At 41.3% G+C, this 14,216-nt stretch overlaps 1 long non-coding RNA gene across 1 annotated transcript in view; it reads left to right on the plus strand.

Annotated features, from left to right (window-relative positions):
* LOC121917227 overlaps window positions 1-9,437 on the plus strand; it is an 11,024-nt gene extending 1,587 nt beyond the window's left edge. Inside the window, exons 2-3 of the long non-coding RNA XR_006100987.1 lie at window positions 5,943-6,072; window positions 9,291-9,437. This is a non-coding gene — a long non-coding RNA (uncharacterized LOC121917227). The remainder of the gene's footprint in view (window positions 1-5,942; window positions 6,073-9,290) is intronic.
* Window positions 9,438-14,216: the final 4,779 nt, after the last annotated feature.

A 14,216-nucleotide genomic window follows, 5' to 3' on the forward strand; every position in this document is an offset into this window, starting at 1 on the left:
ATGCCACAAACCATCCTGGGCATAAAATACTGTTTGAAAACATTGAAGTTCTGGACCATGCCAACCACTACCATGTCAGGATGCACAGGGAAGCCATTGAGATCCACAAACATCTGGATAATTTCAACCGGAAAGAAGAAACTCTTAAAGTGAACAAAATTTGGCTACCAGTCCTGAAGAATAGCAAAATAAGGACTCAGCAAATGCAAATGGGAAACCACTCAGAGTCAGGGGCTTTCCCAGCAGATAACTGATAACCAATTAGCAGACATTAATTCTCTTTTGCATTAGCCTCCCAGCCTGAGGCCAGCCATCAGAACAATACACATGCAAATCACGCCTGCATTCCCAGGCTCACACAGTATATATACATCCTATTTTTCCAGGCAAAGCATTCTCTGAAGATGCCAGCCACAGATGCTGGAGAAACATCAGAAAGAGACTCTGCTAGAACATGGCCACATAGCCCGAAAAAAACCACAAAAAACTATGTTTCAGAGTGGGCTTTACTTCTAAGGAAGGAGACCCCCCCTCACTTCTACAGATAATTCCACCACCACCACTATGACCCATGTGTCTATCCATTGATCTGGTTATTTATTTAAACCATCCTTAAGGACACTGTGAGAGGAGACTATAATTGCTCAGACTGAATCCTCCAAGTCAGGGCTCCTTGACCATCTGCTCCCTTCTTTCAGTCAAGTTGTATCTCTTCCATCATTGGCACAACCAATGTCTCCTCCCCCTCATTGGTAATTAACTCTCTCCCACACTGCTCAGAAATGTAGCCTTTTGTTATACAGTGTTATGTAAAATGTGTTTTATTTTCTTTATAAAACTTTGTGTGCATTCTCTGTTCTCTTTCCCTCTCTTGGTTTAATGAAATCTTTTTACTTTGGATCTGGAGTTCTGCCAGTTTACCTAAGGAGCAATTTCACTGCTCTTACTTGCTACTTGAATTACTTTACAGCCTTCTTTGATTCTAGAGGTAAAGGCAGGCATGGGGATTAGGGAAGGGGAAGCAAGCTTAAACTATCCAAATGACATCCAGGAAGTTACCACCAGATCCTCTTCCCCAGGGAAATACACAGTTGCTGGGGTGGTGGTGGGCCAATGTATTTAGAAACAGAAATGGTAGAAGGGAACGATCATGGCAGAGTTTCTTTTAGTAGTTTCTATGGCAAACAAAGGTATTTCACACATACCCACAATTACACAGGGCCTTTCCTATCCACAGATTCTTTATCCATGGTTTGCCACTGCATCTTCTTAGACAGAGAGGGTGTGACCTGCTAAAGCTGTCTTTCATTCATAGATATAGTTGTTGCTTTCCTTGTTTGTTTGTTTGTTTTGGTGTATTTATATCTTGCTCTTCAGCCATAAAGGGGCTGAGAGCAGCTTACATTTTTTTTTTTTATTAGACAATTCCCTGCCCTCAGGCTTGCAGTCTATTAAGACCTAACACAAAAGTAGAAGGTAATGGTAGTGGGGAAGGGATCAAGTTCTTTGCTTCTTGTCTCCCTCTGGGGCCATGACCTTGCAGATGAGCCAGAAGAAGGGCTCTTCTTCTTACTTTGGGCTAGGCCCGATGGAGCTGGCCTACCCCTCTCTTCCTCTGAGGACAGATGATGGTGGATAGGCTGGAGGGAAGGCTCTTCATCTTCATATTTGTTGTTGTTGTTTGCCTTACGTCCTTTCTGACTTATGGCAACCTTCTCACAGGGTTTTCTTGGCAACATTTTTTTCAGACAGGGTTTGCTTGTGCCTCCCTTTGAGGCTGAGAGAATGTGTAAGATGCCCCTTAAAAGCATCAGACAAGCTAGACCACTGTGTCAGAAACCCACTGGGTGACCTTGGCCAAGTCATACTCTCTCCTTTTCAGCCTCTATCCTGAGGCTGCCATAAGCTAGAAATAACTTAAAAGCACAAAATAATAATAAAACAGAGAGTGCAAATTGCACCTCTGCTGCTTAAGTACTCAACTTAGTAGTGAGGCCATAAAATCATTCAGAGCAAATTTCAAATTGACATTTTTGTCTATCACTTCATTTGCAAATGAACCATCTGAAGACGCTCATGTCTAGCCCAAGAGGTGGCAAATTTCTCAGCTCGTTAATAAAAATGTAATGGGGCAAGAAAACAAAATTCTGTATGTTAGCCAAATTGCAATGAATGATTGTCCCACCCCTACCTCAGACCCTCTTGAACAGACTTGCACAACTGGGCACTAGATAAGGACCAAAATTAAAATAAGTTAAACTTCTTTGGGCTGCAGATAAGTTTTTAGTTGTTCACTTTCCAAGTAAAGGTATAATTAATGTACAAGCTATATTACTCATTGATTAATTATTAATGAATATTAATTCCCTCCTCCTCCTCCTTTGCCAGACCCCCCTTGGGAAAAGGCCAAGTGACGGACAAGCCTAGAGGGGCGAGCATTCACCCCTCCTCCTCCTCCACAGCCTGGCTCTTTCCCAGGAGAAAAGGAGGTGGAGGAGCTTTGAGGGGTGAGCATTCGTCCATCTTCCTCCTCTGCCGCTCTTTCCCTGGAGAAAGCCAGGTGGCAGAAGAGTCATGAAATCCTCATGGGCCACCCAAAATACTTTGGTGGGCTGCATGTTGTGCAGGCCTGTCCTAGAAGATGTTGGGAGCATTTGGATCTTTTGATTTTGAATGTGTGTGTGTTTGGGGAAGGGGTTGGCTTTCCATGGTCTCCTGGGGATCTAATGTGCCCCCCTAGTCTGCCTGAGTTGCCAACACTGCTACAACTTGATGTAGGGAGATAAGACATCCTCCACAAACCCCACTAGTCATTTGGAGGTCCTTGAAAATGATGCCCAGTAGCATTTACAGTTATAGAACCATAGGTGGCTGCTCCATTGGCACCCATACTGTTCCCCCTCTTCTCTCTCAGTCAGTAAAAGGTCATGTTGGGGCTATAGCAGGTAAAACTTGGGGTTGAGATGGAATTGTGTCATTGTATCAGGTCAGCAGAGGTTTGTCCTCAGGTACTTACCAAACAAACAAACAAACAAATGAAAAGACTTGCAGGCTTAGACTGGATGTATACCTGTGTAAGCAAGTAACAGAATGCCAGCCAACACGGGTTTTTTAGCCTGCAATCCTATGTTGACTTACCTGGGTCCAGCATCCATTCAATTCAGTGGGCCTGAAGTTGAATAAGAAAGTAAAGTATTTCACTTAATGTTTTAAGCAATATGGGTCAGTAGACCTCATGTACTATTGTTCATGAATGTTGTATTCAACATCATGGGCTATTATTGATCCAAGTGACTGGTGTGCAAGTGTATTCTTTTATTAGAAAAGGAAAACTCTCAATAAAGGAATTTCTTTTTTCTTGCAAATGGTGCTTTGCTTAATTACCTTTATAAGAGATGTTATTTTAACTGTTTTCTTGGGGTACATATGACCTTAATTTATGTTTTTTATTGATGCATGACTAAGACTAATTTTGGTTGTCAGAAAAAAGAACCAGTTCACTTATTCCATCAACGTAACCAGCATTATGCTTGCAGTTTAATGCATTTTATTGATGAGAATGTATTGATTAGAAAATACAGCCCCAGCCCTGCAAGTTTATGTTGGTTTATTGTAAGATTCTGAGGGGAAAGAATTTACAAACTTTCCTCTTCAGAATTTTACAATATTTTTTTTTACAATAAACAAAATATTAAAAGTTGAAAGCAAGCCTTCATTGTGTGACTATATGTTTAGTTTGTTTTACTGCTGTTTTAAAATGAATTCAGTCTTTAGTTTGACTATTTACATAGTTTTTTATTCATTAACAGCTTCTAAAAATTACCACTTTTTCACAATTCCAGACACAGCACAATGAGGAAGTAGCTATTGTTTAAACAGCATCTTTCCAAATGCCCCAGTTGGTTTCCCTTTTTTAATTAAGGTTATTGAAGGTCTGGTTATGTTAATGAAAATTACTTAGGAATCCACAATTGCATTTACTTCTTTCTGGAAGAAATGATAATATGCCCTTTAAAACAAGAATCCCTTTTGAGCTACAGTAAACTTCAGATGCTAATACAGCAACCTAACTCTAAAATCTGTGACCTCAGCAAATACCAAACATATTTATAGTTGGCTAAGAGTGCACTTCCTAAATATGTCAGTCAACCCAGTTTTTTAAAAAAGCTTGACCTGCTGTTCCCCAGAGTGTACCTTGACTCGTCTCCATAAACCAAACCCACAACCAGCATCAGTCAACATCTAAAAATTAATTCCCAAGTGAACAATTTTTCATTTCACAGCCACTGCTGATGAAGTCTATTAAGTTTATTCACTTGTGTGCATTAAAAAACCATTTCATAGTCTTTGCCGTAGAAAAAAGGTAACATATTTTGCTGTTAGGGAAGAATGGAAGAGTTAGGGAAGTTGTATTGAACAAGAATTTAACATTTAACCCCAAAAAAAAAGAGCCTTGAAGAAAGATAAAACTAAACAGAGACCAAAGTGGTTAATTTTAATTCAAACCAATGAAAACAAGAACAAAAATATTTTGGTGAAACTTTTTCTACCTATGCTAATATAAATGATCAAGGCAGAAAACAAATGGGAGGGCATTAGAAATGTGCTTCTCTCTTCTGCTTTTCTTTTCAAAATTCCACATGAGACATTTTGGATTAACACTGACTGCATCTAAAAGGCAAACATAGGTAGACCTCTCAGAATATTTTGTTGTTTTTATCCTTTGAGTTATCTGAAAAAGAAATCTACAAGGCACCTAAATCTCCGTCTTTGGACCAGTTTTTGGTTGGAATATTGTTTGTACACCAAACATTTCAACTATGGCTAAGACAATATGTACACACTGTTTGCAAAACTCGTTTGGTTTCTTGGTTATTTTTGGTTGGTTAGTTTCTTCTTAGCATTTAGAAATAAAATCAAATGTGATGTAACCAGAATCTGGGGGCATTGTTGTAGTACTGCACAAGTGAAGAACAAGAATATAATATTGTACAATCTAATGTTACAATAAAATATATAGTCACAATTCAATATAATGCAGTAACTAAAATTAACAATACAGGTTAAAATATTAAATTTGTTAAGTTTTTTTTAAAAGAGGAAAAGGAAATCATTGGGATGAGATATGAAACCCTTATATATGATTCAGCTTCACTCACTTATGAATTTGAGATATTTTAATTAAAGCTGTATGCAAATATCCTTCTAAAGTTCTCTGCCTTATTTATGGACAGGGAAATAAGGAGTTGGAAAATTCTCCAAAACTGTTTCAGAGGTGGGATACACTACTAGCAGTGGTTGCAGAATGACTTCATTTCAATTTTTCCTATGGGTTTTTCAACTGCCATGACAAGTGGCCACAACAGTAATTTAGTAGCTTAAGGGCAAAATGAACAGCTAGAAATGCTGGCATCAGGGTGGTGTGGGGTGTGGGGTGACTGCATGCTGCATGCCCTGACTCCGCCCTGATGACAGCATCATGGCACGAGCCAAACCACATGGCAGGGGGTGTCACAACACTCCTTTGGCACAGGTAAAGGTGGCCTTTTGATGGACCTAAAAGAAGCAGCATTTTGCTATTCTTTTTATGGCTGGCAAAGCACCGGATTGGGTGACAGTGTGCAGCTGCTGAGGCCTCGATCCAGTGCTGAAAGGAGCAGTGGGAAGCCACTTCTTTGGGGCTGTCTGTCAACGCCCTTAGTCTCCTTTGTGCATTGTGTATAAAGCAGTGTCCTTCTGGGTGGTGGTTGAACCCTGTAGAAGCAGCCACAAAGAAATAATGGAGACAATTTGAAGAAGTTTCTGCAAAATGCCTTTCTTCCTCTAGAAAATAATCATAGATAGGACTCATTTTTCTAAGACGTTATATTTAAATATTTATTTTTTATGGTAATAAGTGATAATAGGATTGATTTTTATTTTTTTTTTTGCCCATAATCAAGGCTGTAATTCATGACTTTTCAATCGGACCTTGTCACTTATTTTTGGATATGTGTGCTGATTCAGTCAGAAAAATGAGGAAGAGAGAAGAGGGAGTGATTTGAGTGGTTGCCTCATGTTGTAACCAGGATGGTAAGTTTTATAACTTATTTCACATTTTTCTCAAAGGTTCCACTGTACAATATCTGAATTGGTCACCTGGAGGAACCAGTGAGAATTTTCATGTAATTTCCAATGACACAATAGTTAACAATGAGCAAAGATCTGTTGGAAGATCAGAGAAATGAGTAAACTGGCTAGCTGACTTGGATCCAGGCCATCTGAAAGATTGAATCTCACTATATGAGCCTAACTAAGGTGCCGTGCAGACCACTACTGAAGGGGCAGCCTGCAGCTGCCTCCATCTTTGCTAAATCAGGGCTGCAGCAACCACACACTGCAGCCGTGATTTGGCCTTTCTGCGGTGCAAAACAACTCCATTTTGCATCCTGGAAAGGACGTCATAGCAGCAGGGGCCAAAGCTTTATGGCGCTCCTTTGGCACTGGGTCATCTAGACGCAGCAGCACAGAAGTGCTGTGATGCTGTGTGCTGTGTGGTGCAGGGCACAACATCATGCCAGCCTGGGGGCAGAGCCAGGGCATGTGTCATGTGGATGCCATGCCCCAACTCCACACCCAGACCAGCCTTTACTGCCGGTCTGCACAGCCTCTAAGTTTTCAAATCACTGCAGGATGGCATTCTCACCAATGCCTAAGGTGCATGTGCTGAGGACACAGGAGAGAGTCCTCTCATCTGCTGCTCCAACACTACAGAGTCTCTTGCCATATGAGGTTTTCCTAGCCCCACCTTGCTCTCTTTGTGCCAGCAGGAAAAACCCTCTTTATTTAAACCAGCTTTCAGCTTTTAACTGGCAGGATGTGCTGGTTCTCAATGTGTAGAGGTTTCAGTATATTTTTAACAGTTTTAAATTAGTGTTTTCTTGATTTTTGTATTTCTCACTAGTTATAGTGTTCTAAAATACAGTGTATGCCACTTTAGATCCCATGTGGGAGTAAAGCAGGATATAAATACAGTACGTGAATATTTCCTTTTTAATAAGTTACACTCCAATCTTTAGAAATAAGACAAAGAAAAGTACAGAATATTTGTCAGCAAAGTGTCTACTATAAAGTTTTAGCTCAACTTCACGTGTCCTTCAGGTTCAGCAATGTCACATTGTGGATAGTTTATTGTAAATGAATGTAGTCTTTGCTACAAATGAGCATAATGAATACTATACTATACAGGAAGTACAAGAGTTATATCCACCTCATGGAAGAAGCGGGGCTGGTAATACCAAAATATGTAATTCAGTTTGCCATAAGTGTTATTACCTCAGGAAAGAGGTTTCTGTTTTTCTGTCTTATTCTTATGGTCCTTCAGAATTCCTTTCTATGGTGTTTATCAGACAGGGTCTTTGCAGCTCAGATCTGGGGTGTCTGTGGATCGAGCGATTCACATTCATGTGATAATGAGAATGTATTTTCATACCTGGTTGCTTTAAATGTGAGCCCCTTCCGCGGGACGTCTGAACTGAATCCACACTGGCTCCTCATTTTGACGAGTGCACTAAATAAGTGGATTGACGTGATTCGCATTGGAGCTTGGTTCGAACTCACTGCAAATTGGTCTGGTGTGGAATTCCAATTTTATTGTGCTTCTGAACACCATCGCAAGACCCCCGGGTTGCAAATCTCCCATGATGCCCTGCTGCAATTTGCCCCATTTGCTTCCAGTGGCCCTTTTCGCTTTCAGGGCAACCGGGGCTTGGGAGCGATCATCACTCCATTGGAGCTCTCTCTCTCCTTCCCTCTCCTTCCCTGCTGCACCTTCAGCAGAGGGGTCTGGCCAGCCAGCCCTCCGTCCCTCCCTCATACACACACACACACACACACACACACACACACACACACAGATATACACACATACACACACACACTCACATACTCTAGTCTGCCCTCAAGTCATTTCCAGACTTATGGCAACCCTAGTCAGAGAGGGTTTGATTTTGCCATCCTCTGAGGCTGAGAGAGTGTGACTTGCCCAAGAGGTTTCCTTGGGCGGATTGTTCAGAGGGGTTCACCCTTGCCATCCTCTGAGGCTGAGACAGTGTGACTTGCCCAGTGGGGTTTTTTTTTTTTACACCCATGTAAGGAATCAAACTCTGCTCGCCCTCCACTGCTGCCTCTTGCAGCACTTCCTCAGATGCATCTAGGTGCTCCAAAATATGTCTTTGAATTCTATTATTATTATTATTATTATTATTTCAAAGAAAGAAGTTGGCAGCATGTGCTTTCCTAAAGTCTGCTTCCTCATATGCATTTGGTCTCAGAGGTTCAACAAGATCTCTATAAGGATGTATATTAATGTTTTTGAAATAGATTATTTTCTAATGCAGATGCAGATGCAGAGATTAGAGATGTGAAGGAAATGAAACATGAGGCTGGAGGGAGAGATGGAACTCCCAGAATTCCATAGTACTGAGCCTGGACAGTTAAACTGGAGTTAAACTGGATTATCTCCCCAGTGTGGATGCAACCTCAGAGAAGGCAACTGCTACAAAGGGAAGGAGAGATGTAGATGGAATAGATGAGGAGAATGACAAGAGGATAGATGTAGATATATATAGCTGAAAGAGATGAGGAGAATGACAAGAGGATGGATGTAGATGTGGATGAAATGGATGGGCACTCTGACACGGAGGACCCTTTGAATTTAGCTGCCAGGAATGGGAAACTAGAAGGGAGGAATAAAGGGGAAGCTGTCATTCCCGTCAAAGTGGACGGGAAATAGCTGTCATTCCCTTGAAAGTGGAGGGGAAATAGAAGGGAGAAGAAAGGGGAAGCTGTCAGTCCCGTGAAAGTGGAGGGGAAATAGAAGGGAGGAATAAAAGGGAAGCTGTCATTCCCATGAAAGTGGAGCCAGGGTCTCTTCTTAACCCCGGAAGTGCAAAGGTTCAGGATGCCTTCAGAGCCCCACTGGGCATGCGCAAGGGTCCCAATTTGAATAGTTGAATCCCCCATGGTATGTACCGGTGTGGAAATACAATTTTCACTCACTCCGCTTTGCCTGAATCCGCATCATGTGACTTCCTTCGATTCGATTCCCTGTCAGTTTGGAAGGGCAACAGAAAAGCAACCAGGTATGAAAATACATTCTCGTTATCATGTGAATGCGAATTGCCCGATCCGCAGATGCCCCGGATCTGAGCTGCAAAGACCCCGTCTGATAAATGCCTATGATATTCTTGAACTTGTTGTAATACGCCAAGGTGTCCAAGGGTGCAGCAATTATTTTTAATTTCTATTAGGTAACTATTCATCACTAGGCAGCTTCACTGGCTGCTCACACTTACTGATTTGAAAAAGAGAGGAATGTCCTTCAAACATCTTCACCTGGGTTCTAACTTAAGTGTGAGGATCTGAGAAGTTTCCCATGGATGATCATACAATGAAAGATAGGACATTTTTACACACTTCTTGGCTGCCTGTTAAGAAAGGTAAGAATGAGAACCTCAAGCGTGAGAATTTTTCTGAAATGTTCTCTGAAATTCATTCTGAAAGGAATTTATTTTTGATCAAATTGATGAGAATGGTCACTGGCATAGAAGAAAATTTCAACACTGCACTAATTTTAACAAACAGGTAAAATTAATGTGAAGTCGAAGGTGAAATTAAAGTTGCTTGATTGCAAGAGAATTTGAAAAATAGGCTATTTTGACATCTTTGACTTGAAAGTCAAGCCATGGAATGCTGTCAATAGCTATAGTTAGTATTCCAGTTGTAGGATTTTACCACAGAAGTATCAGTCTCACCTTGGTCTTGCCACAACCATATTATTTAAAGAGAATAGAAACAATGTTTTTGAGGCACTTATTATCTCTCATCTCTTCAACAGCATGACTGGGGCTTTTGTGCCATAAGTGGTCCCAGTGTGGTTTCGATGTTGGACTATGGGGATGAGGGTTCGTTTCCCTGCTGAAGCATGAAAACAAACTGATTGACTTTGGGCAAGTCACACTCTGTGAGGCTCAAGAGATGGAAATGGCAAACCCCATCTGAAGAAACCTGCCTAGAAAACCCTATGATAGGTTTACCTTAGGGATGCCATAAGCCAAAAAATGACTTGGAGACACACAACAACAACAACTCTTCAAGGGTGTGGCAAGGTTTTTTTTTGTACTATCAACAGTGCCGTGTTCTCTTTTCTGCATACCACCTTAAGTCCTCCTTCCTGCCCTATTTCCTATACAGCATTTTTTAAAAAAATATTTTAATTTTTATGTGTAACATAATTCTGAAGTTATGGAAATGTGATTTAGTGAAGAAGGAGGACGAGGAAAGAGAAGAGAAAGAAAATGGAAAAAAGTGGGGAAAACCCCCAAAGAAAACAGGCTGCTTGGGAATAGCAAGGTTGAGGAGGAGGGATAGCTTTCTGTAGTCTTCAAATTGGGGTTGAAAGTAATCAGAGGGAATTCCAGTACCATTCAGGAGAATGCCTGTGTTTGTAGAGTTCCATAGGAATTTAGCAATGTGTGGATTTAAGAGTAGTTTCTCACCTTTCTTGCCTCAGTATGGTTACCAGCTTATTCATTTTCTGGTAACTAATGAAATATCCCAGCTCTCAACATACTGTAGCTGGTGCACGTATACATCTGAGGGCCTAAGAAATGTAATAAGGATTATGCTACAAGATGTATTTTGCATTATTCATAATACTGAAAGGAAGATGTTTGTGTGAAGAAAATATTTGTAAGGATTTGGATCTACTGTTTAAGGAAGTGGTTAATTATTTCTTCATCCTATTCCCTTGCATTTTAGAAAGCAAATAATAATAATGATAAGAGCTTCTTGGTATAGTTCTATGATGGAAGAGCTAATGCATCACTGCATACCCCACAGCTCTGCACATTGCCTAGAAGATGACTGGGTTACTGTTCTAATACCTTGATTGTTCTGTTGCCTAAATACAAGTCCTGTAGGAGGAAAAATTAATTTTGGAAATTATTAAAACACCTGGAAAGTTAAGTTAGATATTCTTGTGACAATACTGTCAAAATGCACATTATTTTTTTTAAAAGATGGTTATTTTATGGTACCAATGCTGCAGATAAAGAGGGCTACATTAGACAAGAATTAAATTTGATTTTATGTTTACTGATTCTTAATTAAAGTCCAGACCATTTTAAAATGGTAACATGCTAGTGAATATGACCTTACTTGTGTGGTGTAGTGTGTATAGTGCTGGAGAGAGGCATGGATGTTGTAGGCTCTACTTATGAGTCATGAAATACTGTGGCAGAACTCGAACCAACCACTTTTTCTCAACCTTACCCACCTCACAGGGTTTGAAGATAAAGGGAGGTTGTTGAGGAGCCAAGCATTGGAGGACTATTGAACTCACTGAAAGAAAGCAGAATATAAATTCAACAAGTAAATAAATAAGAAGTAAACTATTGATTGAACTGTGTCATTTGTCAGAGTTTTGTTTTTTTCTGATACGTATATAATGTCTAAGTTGGTTCTTGAGTGTTTATAGCATTGTCTCACACTTCCAGAATGGAAGAAGACATAAGCTTTCCCAGGGCAAGCTGAATAGCATCCACTATGATTATGGTCCTACTGTGCCCTGGCCCTGGTCTTGAGAAAGTGGAGTTTCTGGTCATACAAAAGATTTTTAAATATGATGAAGGGTTCTATAGAAAGATGTCATAGAAGTGAAGCAGATAAAGGGTAATGAGGCCCTGATCAGCCTGGGACTGCAGTGACTGGATGGCCTGTTCCCAAAGTGGGCTGTCCCTGCAGTCCCGAATGTGCCGCCAGAAGGAGCGTTTTTGCCACTCCTTTTGCTGACTGCTTTGGGCTGCCTTAGACAGCCTGATAATGACTTCTGGCTGCTTCGTGGGTGTGTGTTATCTGCACACCACACCCTAAAAGTGGCTGAAAGCCACTCCTTTTGGTCCATTTGTAACTAACAGACATATATTACCATCTTTTGGAACAAAGAGCAACATATAAATTAAAAGAACATAAAGCTTACTGTGGGCGGGACTACTCCGCCCCTAGGCGCCGCCCCTGGGACTGGCTCCATGAATGCCACCAAAATAAGTTATAAACACTCAAGAAATCCAATATTCAAGCTCACAGTCTGTGTTTATTCCCCCTCTGTGGTTACACAATTACCAAGCCGACCTCACAGTTACTTCACTGGTGAGGGTAGCAGGAAATAAAGACTCAAAACAAATGGTGGTAGCACAGCCTAGTTGCTTCACTGGCTCAATAAGGACTCCTCCCTTCCTTCCAGGGCGTCTTTAGCTCGAGGGTTCTTCTTTACAGGGTGCGTGAGCGGGAAGGACAATACTCCTCTCCTGGGTTTCTGACTCTTTCCCTCGTGGGAAGTCTGGGTGGGGCTGCTCCTGTTTGGCGTCTTTCCCTTAGCTCCCACCACGGCTCCTCGCCTTCCTCCAGCCCCTCCCTTCTTCTCCCTGCTTCAGGGTTCCAGGGCCGTCCTCTCTTTTCCCACTCCTCTCGGGAACAAGTGGGGTGAGTCGCTATCACCGGCCCCACTCGCCCCTTTCCTCCTATGGAGTCTCTTCCTTTCTCAGCTGCTTCTCCCCTTCCCCAGCTCACCTCTTCTCTCCCTCTCCACGCTTCCTCTCCGCGTCCCCGTCTTCCGCGTACTCTCCTCCCCCCTTGCGCCTCTCCCTTGCCTCTTTTAAGCCACCCCAGGGCCTCCGCCCTCCCCTCAGGTGCAAAGCCAAACTCTTTTCTCTCTTCCACCGGAGTTCCTTCTCCCTCTCTCTCTTCTTCTGGGTCCTCCTGCCCTCCACTCGCCCGCTCAACCCGACCACTATCCTCCTTATCTTTACACTTACCTGAATTGGATCTGGATTATCTTGATCTCTAAGGAGGACTCTAAGAAGGCTCCACCTGTTCTTCATAAGCTTCTGTCCCAAACTACAAAACATTCCTTCTGTTCTTCCTCTAAGGCTTGCTAGCACATTTCTCCTTTATTGCCATCCCTTAATTGGCTCCCTCTCCCTTTCCGTATTCATTACAAACTTCTCTTGATGACTTTTAAAGCCTTGCATGGGCTGGTCCCTCCTTATTTATCAGAGCTTCATTCTCCTTACCTTCCTGCGTGTACCTTCCATTCTGGTAGCCAAGGACTGCTGTCCTAGCCAAGGATTTTTACTACTCCATCCTGGATCTGCCCCTTTTTACTTGCTACCCTTCACTCCTGCAACCTTCTTCCCCCTCATGCACAGTCCATCACCTCTTTAACCAGCTTCAAAACTGAGTTAAAGACAATAATGTTCAGGGAAGCATTCCCAGACATTACATGATTGTTATCCAATGTTATTTTAATTTTTTGTCTGCTATATCGTATTGTTTGAATGTTAAGATGTATTAATATGTATTATGTTTAATTATTTTCATAGAATGTATACCATGAGCAGGTTTACTTTATCTATTTTAATTGATGGTATGTACAGCACTGTGTAAATTTACAGCGCCTTTGCATTTACACAGTCTAAGTAAAGCATAATAATAATAGTTATTATTATTATTATTATTATTATTATTATTATTATTATTATTATATCAGGATTTGTTTCTTAAAAGAGACACACTACTTGTGTTCAAGCAAGTGTAAGCAGAACTTTTCCAGACGTTAACACTCAACAAAGCAATGTCTGAACTAAGGGAATTGTATAAGCAACACTGGGACATAGGGGCCTAGTGTTCGCAGTTCCACACAACTCATATGTTTAGCTTACCTTGTTCAGGACAAACACCTGGACAGGGCTACAGTATAAGTAGACTGAACTGTGGACTATTACTATATTCCCATATTTCACGACATTTTGAGACTGGTTGAATACTGCCTCCCTGAGTGTATACTTGCTAGCAAAGCAAGAGAAAGACAACCATATTCTGCAAAATGGGTAAATCATTGAGACTCAGATCAGCTGCATAACAGGGAGCTTAGGGAGCTGCCTATGTTTAGCTTGGAGAAGAGAAGGTTAATTAAAATATTTTAAATATTTGAATGGATGTCACATTGAGGATGGAGCAAGCTTCTTTTCTGCTGCTCCACAGATTAGAATATGGAGTAATGGAGTCAAGCTATAGGAAAAGAGATTTCACCGAAACATTAGGAAGACCTTTCTGACACTAAGAGCTGTATGACAGTGGAATACTCTCCTTCAGGGTGTGGTGGGATCTCCTTCATG

The sequence above is a fragment of the Sceloporus undulatus genome, unplaced genomic scaffold, assembly GCF_019175285.1.
Source record: "Sceloporus undulatus isolate JIND9_A2432 ecotype Alabama unplaced genomic scaffold, SceUnd_v1.1 scaffold_13, whole genome shotgun sequence".
In the NCBI taxonomy this organism is placed as follows: domain Eukaryota; kingdom Metazoa; phylum Chordata; class Lepidosauria; order Squamata; family Phrynosomatidae; genus Sceloporus; species Sceloporus undulatus.